The sequence below is a fragment of the Prosopis cineraria genome, unplaced genomic scaffold (assembly GCF_029017545.1).
Source record: "Prosopis cineraria cultivar Desert tree isolate PC_DT_omini unplaced genomic scaffold, ASM2901754v1 PC13, whole genome shotgun sequence".
In the NCBI taxonomy this organism is placed as follows: Eukaryota; Viridiplantae; Streptophyta; class Magnoliopsida; order Fabales; family Fabaceae; genus Prosopis; species Prosopis cineraria.
In genome coordinates, this window is record NW_026555344.1 from 4,815,927 (window position 1) to 4,829,489 (window position 13,563).

General features: G+C 28.8%; 1 long non-coding RNA gene across 1 annotated transcript; it reads left to right on the forward strand.

Annotated features, from left to right (window-relative positions):
* The first annotated feature begins 1,160 nt into the window (after window positions 1-1,160).
* On the forward strand, window positions 1,161-11,435 carry LOC129291438 (uncharacterized). Its single transcript, XR_008588681.1, has 2 exons — window positions 1,161-1,476; window positions 11,184-11,435. It is a non-coding gene; the product is annotated as an uncharacterized LOC129291438 (long non-coding RNA).
* The last annotated feature ends 2,128 nt before the right edge of the window (window positions 11,436-13,563 follow it).

Sequence of the window (13,563 nt, forward strand, 5' to 3'; positions counted from 1 at the left end):
AAAAATATTTTAGTTAAAGTTCAAGTAGTCCAAATTATTAAATTATTAATTTGAGCATGCAACTGTGTGAGGAACCAAACTTATTAAGTTATTATTACTCTTAACTTATTATTATAAATAATTGGTAAATTAATTATAATCATATTAAATAAATTAATGGGATCAGACTGAACCAAGTGGTCCAAATATTCAATCTCTTATCCAGTCCAACTTCAAAAATAGCTTGGTCTTTTTAGTCCTGAAGGACCAATTTTTAATAGGACTAGACCTTCTCAAGTCAGATTAGGTCAAATAGGACTAAAAGACTTCTGCACAGCTCTACTTAAACTATAGGTCCAGAAACTTTTAAGACCCTAAACTCATCTTTTATGTAATTTTTTTAACTTTTAAAATACAATTTGAATCCTATCATTAACAAGAATCATCATTAATTAATCAGAAAATGATAAAAAGGATGTCAAAATTGCAAAAAAAAAAAAAGGACTCAAAAACTATAGTAAATGACCCAAAAATTATCAACAAAGATCGAGAAATTTTTTATGTCTTTTTCTATTATTTTTTAGTCAACTAATGATTAAAATTACATTTGTTAATGGTAAAGATATGTTTTCGATGTTTTTGGCAACACAGATGTATTAGAAGAGTGTGTCCTCAAAAGGTGCATTGTTCCTAACTTATAAAATCAAATGGTGAATTACTAGAATCCTTTATCATAACTTCCTTGAGTACAAGCAATTAAAAGTGAAGGGGATAAAGAAACAATGATGGAGAAATGTAAACATTCCATTTTATTTGGGCTTCTAGAGATAATTTTTTTAAAAAATAATAATATAAATAAATAAAATTAAAAAGGGGAAATAAATTTTAATAAAATATAAAATAATAATTTCCTTTTTTTGGTTGACTTCCAAATCCCTATGATGTAATGACTTAGGAAATTAAATAAAATATAATTTATGTATAGATATTTTAAATAAATTTTATAAATTTTTGAAGTAAATTTGACAAGGTGGATCAGCAGCTTAATGGTAATTACTTATTAGAGTGTAGCTAGTGGTTCGGGTTTTGAATCCTCTCTTGATCTTAGTAGAACCTTTTCTTTTTTATTTTAACCATATAAAAGTACTGTTATGCCCCTTGTCTACAAAAATAAAGGGAATCAAAAACCATAAGGTACGCATCATCTCCATTATCTTCCCTGTCTTTTCTTCGATTTCTTCAAAACCTGGAAAGGGAGAGCTCCGATCAAACCTCTGCTCCTCGATCTTCCTTCTCTATTTCAACCGTTGCTAGCATAGGTGTGCGTGGGACTTTCGGTCACTGGTGCTGGAGCTTCAGAGCACGATTTCTCCTTTCCCCTGCTTCATGCTACAAATCACCCTCTTGCTCGTGGCTCAGCCATTTGTCCGCCACTGTGGTGGTTCTTTGAGTGCTTTGGGAAGCTAAGTTGCTGGAACTGGAGGTCTATCTGGCAAGGTCAGAATTTTTCTCCTTTATCTGCCTCACGTGGGTGCATTAGATCTTTCTTCTTTCTCCTTTGTTTGCGTTGCCCAGTTCTTCTTCCTCTACAATATTCACATTGCTATTGCTATCTTAGTTCTGTGCTGCTGTTGATATAAGTAGTGATATGTTCTATTTCTTCCCCTCTTCATTATTTTTTTGTGTGTGTGTTTACATGGCTGATGTGATAAATTTTCCTTTATTCTTGTTCTTCTGTATGTGTTTAGGTAAGGAGAGGATTTGAATCAAAATAAAGATAGTTACGTTGGGTTGAGTTTTTCTTGAATTTAAGTTAATTGTTATTGTAGAATTTGATTGGCAAAATATGATAAAACCAAAAGTTATATTAGATATTGTTGGGATTTAAATAGAAAACTTTAAAATTAAAATATGTCAAGAATAGGGGTTAAGGAACTTCTACGTATGTTTATGGTTGATGGTTATTTAATTTGTACATTGAGAATTACGATAGTTAACTTATAAGTTATAATTGAGAATTTAGGTTGCACACTAAATGTTTAATGAAATGACAGACAAATTTTTGAACTATTTTAACAATCAAGAGTGTTGAAGACATCATTGTTTACAGTATAAAAAAAGTAAGTTGTTTTCTATGGTGAAATTTGGAAAAAAAACCAGGAAGCTGACTTATTGGTGTATAAGTTAGTATTTGAACATACTAGGTGAAATTATGAAATTTGTTGGATTAGTTTTGGGTCTTAAAGCATATGGGAACTAGAAAGAAATTTGTTATACTTGATTACATTTATGATATTGAATTAAGGGTATTATAACATCAGTTGTGAGTGTGTAGGATAAGAAGTTGTATTGTTTTGAATAAAGTGTACTTTATGATGAATTATTGAAGAGCCTTAATAATAAATCACTCATTGATTACTAAGGGAAGGAGGTATGATTGAGATAAATATATCATTGTAGGTGGGAGAAAGGAATAAATAGAAAATAATTTTTAAATATGGTTGGTGGGTTAAGGACACATAAGGATTGAGAGGACTTTAATATGTTTTAGATTATATATTGAGTCCATGAATGTCAGCTAGAGATATATGAATTAGAGCTTTTAATAAATAAAGTTGCTTGTTCTTCTAGTTTAGATAATAGAGTAGCTAAAGGGAAATGGAGAGGTGTCTAGGAAGAACATATTATTATTTTAGAAGTTTATCAGGTAAGTGGATAGCGTTCTAACTAATTTATCAATTAATTTTTTTAAAATTTTATATTTTTATAGAGATTATTTTAATAATAATTATGTTCTTTAGTGGATACTTTGTTAATTAAATTTCTTTATTTTAAGTTATAAGACAATGGTGAAGAATATTTACATCATGGCATATGAATGTTTTACCATTATGAGATATACGTTCAAGATTGATAAAAATCATTTTCATCAGCGTGGGCAATTTTTGATTATTCAATAAATGCAAGCATGAACATTGGATATGAAATTTTATTCTGGCAAGTTTAATTTCAAGAATTAAGATTATATTTTAATAATGATGATTTTCTCGCATATTTGAAAATAAATTTAGAGGAATTTTATACAGAACAGTGGTTGCTAGCGGCAATCCCGTTAGCCCTTAGCGCGCATGGTCAATGACTAGCTAATTTAATCTTCATGAGCTCTATTCTCACGCTTGTTATTTATGGGTTTAATACCTATGTTTGTTTTCGTGGTTTCGAGCAGCATTTGATTAGTATTATCCTTGTGGACTTTGTGTCCACATTTGTTTTCATGGCTCGAGCTATGTTTGATTACTTATCCTTATAGACTATGTGTCCACGTTTATTTTCATAGTATGAGCTGCGTTTGGTTATTTACCCTCATGAACTGTGTGTCTATGTTTGTGAATTGTTTTAATAAATCCCCAGAAAATATGAAGTTTTGATTAATTGATGATTCTATACTCTAATGGTTTTTAATTAGTGAATGTTATTATTTTTATTTATTTAATAATTTAATCTATTTAACTCATCAAGATTAAATGTTAGAGTTGTTTCACTATTAAAGATTTAAAAGATTTAAAGGCTTATAATATTGAGGTTGTATAGAAATTTTTATTCCAAATTTATTAATTTTATTGTATCCAATTGTTTTCTCTTTAATTTTTATAATTGTTGTAAACTATTCATTTTAATTTTGCAAATGTTATGGTTAGGACGTTATTTATTGAAAAGTATTTGGTTTGGTCTTAGATAGTGTTATTGACATTGTACGTCCTGCTGAACCTTGAGAGATTTTTTTTTTCATTGATTTAGGTGGAGATTCATGTTGTGAATATTCCCTTTTAATGTAGTTATGAAATTCATATATTATGTTTTAAAAAGAAATATACTTAGATGCTCTACATTGACTATAAGCAAGGTCCTGATTCCCTTTGTTATGTTGTTCATCTGTTGTTGAGGAGTAGACCTCCATATTGCTAGATGTATACTATAAAATTTATGTCTTAGAGATTTCAGGAAATCTTACTTATAGGGAACTGTTGTTTAAAATTTATACGAAAGTTTGATTTAGGTGAAAAGTAAAATTAGATACATATAATCATGCTGATAGTGTGTTAGACATATTAATTCAAAACTTTCCTTAATTGAGGCTTTAGGAATGTGCATTTGTGCCCATATGTCATGTTGGTCACTCCTATATTTTGGGGCATGACATATGATTAGGCTTTAATCTAAGTTTTCAATTGGAGAAGGTCAAATGAAAATTCAAAGCTCAACATTTATGCCTTGATTTAAAATGATAAAAGTTAAATATAATTAATTAAGGTTTTGATTTGATAGGATTCAATTATTAATGGTAGCAATCCTAATTTTATCTATAAAAAGGAAGAGGAAGGTGGTAGATCGGATAGGGGGAAAAATAGAGAAAGAAAAATGGAGAGAGGAGACATGAAGATTGAAAGAGGTTGCGGCAAGAAAATGTGAGAGGAGGAGAGTCAAAGTAAAAAGAGTTTGAGAAGATAAAGAAGAGATTTTACTTGATAAAGGTAGAGAACTATTTTCTCTCATCTCTTTGCATGATAATATAAAGTTAGAAAAGAGAAAGAGTGCCCAATGGAGGATGAAGCTTTATTATCTTTCTTCTTCTTAATCTGGACATATTCTTATTGTCGCACTCGAAAATGTGACATAGAAGGCGCACGAGAGTGGAGGTTTCAACCTTCGGGGCAAAAACTGACATAATGAGAGTCACCTCCAAAATTTTAAGGAAAAGTCTTGTAAAACCATTTAAAGGAGAATAAAGATGGTTTGCAAAATTAGAAAATAAGTTAGGGAGTCGATTGAATATGAAAAAGGTGTTAGGCACCTCACAACACCTGTTTGTGAGAATGGTTACTTGAAATTTATTGTGCTAAATTAATATAGTTTTACAATTATTTTAATTATCTCTTTCTTATTCACATGTTTAGTATAAAAAATGATAATAATTATGTGAAAAATATTTATTTATTTATAAGGGAGGACTTGACTCAAAATCAGACTCTGAGGCCTATGTACCTTACGATGGAAATCAAAGTCTACATAATTTAAGATTATAAGTTCGTTGGTAAAAATATTTTTTGAAGAGAAATTAATTAGAAATAATTCATCATTTTGCAAATAAAACAATTTTCTGAAATTTTGATATGTGTGTTTTAAATTGTAAAAAAGTAATTTAATTTTAATTATTTTCTCCATTTTTTGAATTTTGAGATAAGAAAAAGGAAAAGAGTTTAAAAATTATTTTTTTTATTTTTTATGATTGAAAATTTAACCGCTATATCTGCAGAGCTTTATTGGCTCATATAATAATGTAATTATTTTAAATATTTGCAGAGATTTTAAAATCTCATATGATAAAAGAGTTTAGTAACTAAGTTTATTTATTTATGTTTTTAAGTGTTAGTAATAATTTTCTTAAGTGTGTGTGTATATATATATATGTTTTTAAAGAATCTTAATCGTCATACCTGCAAAGTTTTATTGACTTATATGATAATATAATTATTTTAAATATTTATAGAAATTCAAAATCCTCACACAATAAAAGATTAAATAATATGTATTTAAATATATTTTAATGTATAATTATACAACATATATTTTTAAATGTAGAAATATTAATTGTTATACTTACGAAGCTTTATTAACCTACATGGTAAGGTGATTATTCTAGAGGTCTATAAGGATTTAAAAATCTCAAATGACCAAAAGATTTAATGATTATTATTAAAAAAATTTATTATTTGTTTACAAAAATTATTTATTTATTTATTATATAAATTAAGAATCGTGATATTTGTGAGGATTCATTTTTTCACACGATAATGCACTTAATTTAATTTTTTACAAAAATTTTTAAAATCTCACATAAGAATTAAATATTTTATTAATTTAAATTATAAAGAAGAGAGTTAATTTTAATGGTGGGCTATTGAAACTCAATTTTAATATATACAGGTTAGAATTTTATACTTGCAAAATTTTATTGATTTACACGATATGAGATCATTCTAGATGCATGAAGAAATTTTTAAAATCTCACACGACGAGTAAATAATTAAAAAGAAATCCTCTCTTATTTATTTCATTTTCTTTTTTCTTTTTTAATTGGATTTCAATTGCAATAAAAATCAAACTCTCTCCCCTCAACCTTTTATAAGATAGGCCCATCATAATAATTGAAATCATACTCACAATCATAATAGAAAGTGTCATAAGATATATATGAGTGCAACAATATTATAGACAATTAAAGGATCCTTAGGTTGATACAAAGACAAAAACCATGCCCTTACATATGAATATGCTCTTTCATGCTAAGAGAATTTATTTTAAATCCAATTCAACACCTAGTCTAACAATCACAACAATTTCCTTCCCTGTTTAAGACAAAGTTATGGCAAGAATATATCCAAAATCAGTTCCAACAAATTATGACTGCAAACATAAAATGTTATTGTGAGTCCCTCTTTTTAAACAAATACCACATCAATTTCTTCACTGTCCTTGGCCAAAACATGATAAAATATGCCAACAATCAATTTGAACTAATTAGTACAACAGGCAATATCTTTATTTGAAATCTCTTTTCTTTTAAGAACAAACCCAGCAATTTCTTCACTGTTTTAGAGCCAAAAAATGTGACAGTATAATGCCCAAACCAGATCAAACATTTAGGCCAGCAAATCAGATTTTCATTTGGGGTTTCCACCTACATGCAATACATATTAAAGGTTTGCTGAAAAAGACTAACAACATCAACTTGACTTGAATTACATGGAGAACCACAACAATATTGATAACAGGCATTAACCAGGACTCGAATCAAGTACCATCAAACAATATCAGTAACTTTATTTAAGAGAAAACCAGGATGGGAATATGTGTTTAAATTAGATCAAGTCATAGAGGATAGCAAGCATAAATTTTATTCAACATCCCCTTTTAATAACAATCATCACACGTTTTTAACAATTTAGGTGACAGAATTAATCAAACATCAAGGACATTCAATATATATTAAAAATTTGATGAACGCGATTAATTACAGCAACTCTTAACTTTGAAGAACTCCACCAATGATCACACTTGTAACGGGAATAAGCCAAGACCAAACCCAATCAAACGATTTCATCATTTTTTTTGGCCAAAATAGTGACTAGGAAAATCTAGAAATTCCTCTTATCAATCAACAACAGTTTTCGCATAGGCATTTTGTCATACACCTTATAGGTGTGCTAACAGATCTATACAAAAACACGCTTCTCTTGAATCCTTAATACCCAAATATCCATACAGATCAATCCACACCCTCAGCTAAGAAAAATTTTATGATATTGCTAATGTAGACATCGCTCTCATGGGCGAAGAGAGTAAAATTTTCAGCTAAACCATATGTCTATGGTTCAGTTTTGTGCGTCCTAAACTAATCCAAAGTCTAGAAGTAGAAGGAAGCTGTCTAGAAATCAAAATTTATATTAAATCAAAGCCCAAAATTAGCTTCAAACTTGTCAAAAGAGATAAGTGTCTTCCGGTCTACCTCTTCAGCTGCGTCGTGCTTTGCTTCTGTGAATGCCAAATTGCTCCTAGCTAGCTCTTAATCTCTAATCGCTTCTCCCTCTGAATGCCTCAATCTCTCAATATGCTCTACACTCATTCTTTGTTCTCTCTTTAGGCCTCGTTTGGTATGATGGAATAGCTTTTGATGGAATTGGAATTGGAATTGGAATAGAATTGAATTATAAAAGTATGTTTGGTATGTCAGAAAAATTAGATGGAATCCTTGCATTACTTTTGTTTGGTATGCAAGACATGGAAATGGAATTATACTTAAAAGACAAAAATACCCTTATATAAAAATTAAAATAAAACATAATAAAAACTTAATTGTGTATCAATTTTCTTATGTATTTTATATATTAATGAAATATTATATAAATTATAGATTATATCTGTAACTATTATTCACTAGCTTGGGCCAAACAAAAAGTTTTATCATTTGAGGGAACATTTTTTTGAAAAAAAAATTGGCAATGGTTCCCATCCCTTCTACTTTAAAATAAATACACTAACATGTAGATTTAGAAGAAAAATGTCAAACAAATCAATTATGCTTCTTATACCAAAAAAATATTATAAATATATAAATTATATACAAATATTATATATAATACTATCTTATATATATATATATATATATATAACATTTTATATATAATGAGCAAAAATATCATTCACCCTTTTATACTCCCTTTTTCTTTTTTTTGCTAGCATATGAGGGTTTTATTTTTTTTTTTTGAGGGCAAATTTGTCTTTCTAAAATTTGTATGAGGGCAAAAGTGTCTTAAATATTACAATTCTATAGAATTGCTCCCAATTTCATAGATTTACATAAGAAATTCAAATTAGCTTTTTTTCATAAAATTAGGATTCTCAAGAATTGTAATTCATATCTACCAAACATCACTTTATTCAGATTCCTATCCCAATTCCATTTCCATCTTCACAATTCAAACCTACCAAACATGGCCTTAGATCTGTTTCCCTCTCTAGAAATCTCCCTCAATCTCTCTCTCGACTTTGCCTTTCCCGTCGAACTCTGCTCTTTGTTTCAAAATTTTTCATCCTTTCAGACTCTTAGTCCTCTCTCCTACACTCGGTCCCTATCCTTTCTCCCTATTTTCGTCCTCCAAGTAGAAGCCAAATACCTGGTCTTCGTCCTCCATATCTTTGCGTGAGACTTGGTTTATCACTGAAGCTAGGGATTGCCGTGCATGTCTCCTCCTCTCTCGTTCATGCCAGACTTTTGCCAAGGGAAGCTTTTTTCTGCCTTGCTTTTCATCTTCGTCTCTCACTTTTTCTGTGTGTTTTCGGCTAGCGTTTGTGCGTGCTCTGCTCTGCGCCGAAGGAACACCCTTTAGGGCTACTCTTTCTGTCTCTCTCTTTTCCTCTGCTGGTCGAAAGTCTGCTCTCTCGTGCGTCTGTTCTCTCTCTCATTTTTGCTCTGCATTTTTGTGTGCGCCATCTGCTTGTGTGAAGCTTTCTTTCTGCGTGTGGCTGGCTGTTCTGCACTGAAGAAGAATCCTTTAGGGTTGTGGTGAAGTGCTATGCGTTTCACCCAGCCCAATATATTTATTATATATTTTTTTTAATTTTTTTGTTAATTGATTTTAAAAATTAGATTAAGGGATTTAAAAATTTGATTTTGAATTAAACTGAAATATTTAAAAAAAAAAAAGAAAAACAACAAGATTTAAAGAAAGAAATTTAAAAAAATTAAACTCTCAAAAAATTTATTCTTATGAACTTTAAATTGTTGAGATAATTTGGGAGAGATTCTTTAAAGATTTAAGCAATTTTTTTTAAAAATTTTGTTAAATTATTATTTTTTAAAATATAATTCTAAAAAGGATTAAATTTTATTTTTTTATGAACAAAAAAAATCTTAACCAATAAAAAATTATTTAGGTTAAAATAAAATTTAAAAATATTAATTCAATTTTTTATATTTTATCTATATTATTAAAAGCTCATTTTTTCTTTCATTGAATTTATTATTATTTTAATTAAAAATGTTCAGATGAAATACAGTGTTCACACTTTTGAATCACAATCTCTAGTATTTTGGGAATTCATAGAAATGCCATCCACACATATGATTTTGCTTCATTTTATTTTTATTTTTCATAATTTATTACTTGTCATTGAGACACCTAAAAAAGCCAAACCTCTTATAATTATGGTTCCCATGCGAACCTCAACATTAACGGCTAAAAGGAATCAAACATGAACAGAATGTGGTCATTCATTTTATTTTATTTACTTTTGGTGTATTTTGTTTTTTTATTTTCGCCATTTTATTTTCTTCTACTTTGTTTTCAATGTAATCATTTATTTCATTCCCTAACAACATGATATCCTCTTTGCACATATGTATATGGCAAAGCCTTTTTTTCCTCTTCCTTTTCTTTTCTTCGGTATCCACTTTATACACATGTATTCAAAGGAAAAAGAATATAGAAGCACACATGCAGTTTGCTTGTTTTTAAACACACATGCACATATATGCTCAAGCACATGTATTAGCTAGTTATTTCTTTTGCTTGTGAGATGAAGATGATTGAAATAATCATCTAAGTTGCAACAAGTGATAAAGCTTTAAAGGTTTGATTCTTTACTTTTCTTTTTGTAAACCACTTATATTATTGTGCTCTTGTGTAGCACAAGCTATACCACTATAATTTGAGACTCTCTGTATATTTTCTAGTCATACAATGTGAGACTTTTAGAGTGTCTATAGGTAACTAGTCAATTGGCATGCCGTATGTAGCAATAAGCTCACACAAGCAAACTAATCGTTATGCTAAATTGTTTTGTTGAGAAATCCATTTTTTTAAAAAGGCTTTCTTTGTTATGAATAAACAAATTGAAAAATAATTTATATGTCGTGTGAGATTTTAAAATTTTTATAAGTATAAAATAAATTAATTTTTGTGTGAAGTTTTTAGAATCTCTATAGGAATTTTAGTCTATTTTTTGTCATAATCCTTTTTCAAATAGGGGAAGAAGTCTCTTGTAAATTAAATGATACAAACCCAATAAAAATGACTTTAAAAAGTTAAAAAATCATTTTTAAAAAAAAATACTAACAAACTGACATGCATTTTTATTCTCGAATTATATGGATTTTAATCCTTATAAAGGGTACATAGGCCCTAGATCATTTTAGGACAAGTCCAACTTGTAAATTTTAATTCTTTTCTTCATTTCATTTCTTTTTTTTGTTTTTTATTTTATTTAGGGTATTTAAATTTTATTTAAGGTCATATTAATTTTGTTTAGTCAACTTAGGGTAACTATTATTACAAACTAGTGATGTAAGGTGACTAACACCTTCTCCATGCATAATCAACCCCTAAACTCTATTCTAGGTATTGTAGACCATTTTGTTTTTTAAAAGTTTTCAAAATTAATCTTTTAAAATTTTGGTGACAGACTCCTATATTTATTGATTTCCTACTTAGGGAGATCACGATTTGAGTGCGACAAGAAACATGCTAGACTTGTATGATGAAAGCAAATATGATATTGATAATTGTAAAGAAGAAATTATTAGAAATAAGAGATGGAAAACTAAAAGAAAAAGTGATGACACATTGTTACAACTATTTTGCTAGGAACTGACGCTCCACTAGATATTGGATGAAGAACTCATTGCTTGCTATTAGATGTGTGGCACACTAAGAGCGATATGTAAACTCTATTGAAGGTAAAAGGAGTCATGCTTGGCAAAATAAAGGATGATGTAGGATTAAGGTTTTTGCATTGGGCTTGTATATTTTGAGCTGTTCAAAAAGATTATCTAAAAAGATATATGTAGAGTTGTATGTAAAGTTAAGAGTTTGAAGCCTTGAAGAGTTGAAGAGACATTTGTGTGTGTGTGGCTTCCTCCTTTTATAAGCACTAAGGGATAGTTTCTTCATGGTTCATGCTCTACTTTTTTAGGGCTACCAACTAAATTTTTTTTCCCAAAACTTCCTCCATTTCTGCTTTATCGAAATGGTGTGTTGCTTAGCTAAGTCTTCCCACAACTTCCTCCCTTTTAGAAAACTTGGGTGAACTTGTGCTAAAATTATCATTTTTAACCCAAATAGTTAGGCTTAAGGCAACAATTAGATTTTATCCCAAACAAGTTCAAATTACATCATTGTCAAAAGCTGGAGAAGATATTGCATAAAAGCTAAATTTAAGGTCTCAACTACTTTTGAACTTATAATTTAAAGGTCAATTTGCTCATTTACAATATATATTATATCAACAGGGGTTTAGTTTAGTGGAAAGAGCTAGTCTTTTGCTATGTAATAATTCTAAGTGTGAAACTCCTATGGGAAACGGTGCGTACCTTTTAATGCTTGATCATGATTCAAATATAAAATAAAAAACTTCTGGACTTTAATCTAGAAAAAAAATCCTTCCAAAGAAACCTTGCTTCCTAAATAAATTGCATTCTGTCAAGTTTTTTATATCAAGTGAGGCAGTTTGTTATATGGTTAAAGGATAATTTCACCTTTAGACTATAGGTCCATAAGTGTCTAGGATCATGCATCATCTTTGATGTAATGTTTTTCTTTAATTTTTAAAATCAATGCAATGTTGCTCCTATCTTATTGTTAATAAAAAAATTAACTTTCAATGTTAACTAAATAGAAAATTACATGAACGGATCTCAAAAATTATAAAAAAAAGACTAGAAAATTATATACAATGATCCAAAGATCTATAGAAAAGAATCAACAAAATTCTTAGTCATTTTCTATAATTTTTGAAGTCATTTTTATAATTTTTTTGATCAATTAACGGTCAAAGTTAACATTTGTTACTAATAATGAGAATATTATATCATTTTTAAAAATTTTAAAAAAATATTGTACCAAAAACAAGCTTAGGATCTTAGACATTTTTGTACCTATAGTTTAAAGATAAATTTACCATTTAACCCTTTTGTTAAATTATGGAATTTAAGAAACATGTCATCATATTTTAAAAAATTGATATATCAATTAACTAATCAATCAAATTACTTTTGCAAAATACACACACACATAAAACTTTAAGTACTCATATTTTTTTGCAATTATTAATTTAGTTTTTAAATTTTGACTTGAAACAATTTAATTCCTATAATTTTTCATTTGAAACAATTTTGTACTTAGGCTTGGCTTTGAATGGAGAGAAAAGAGGGGGGAAAAATAAGGAGAGAAAATTAGAAGGAAAATTTTCAAAAATAATAAATTTCTTTGCTATTTAAAAGAATTTTCTCTCCTAATTTTCTTTTTTTTTTTTTATTTTTCCTCCCCATTCAAATACAGAAATTGAATAGTTACAAACTAAATTTTAAGAATTAAATCTATAAAAAAATTTCATAAAATAAAATTTATATTTCTTAATTAGAATATTTTATTCAAATAAACACTTTATAAATAATGGGTATATTGAACTTAGTTCTTCAAAACTCAAAAAATACAAAAGAAATGTAACATACCGATGTAAACCAAGTTGCCAAACTTGATGACTCTAGTTTGCGCATCAAGTAAGACATGTTTAAAATGTTGTTGGTTGTAGGGTTATGTAAACCAAGTCCAGAGTCATTTTTAACCCAACTTATATTTAGATAAAACAGTCGATTTTTGTTCAAAGTTGTGTGTGTGCGCGCGTGTGTTTGTTAGTTGCATGTCTTGCTATTCAGTATCATTGGACACATTTTCTCATGAATGTACAAAATATTAAAAAAAATGAAGCACTTTATTTCGTGACTAGCTAGACACACGCATTCAGACAGATAAATAGATAGATATGCTTTGATACTGCTATGCTTTGAGAATTCCTGCAGCTGGTTATCTTCTCACTAACAATGGTTATTTCAAAAGGAGGTGCCGGCCTTTTTTAACTGCGAAGTATTTCTGGTTTTGTTGGCTTCATCTTCTTTCATGGCTCAAGATTTCTTTTGGAAGAATGGCACATAAGGCCTCCCAGATAATTAAAAAAAAAAAAAATAGC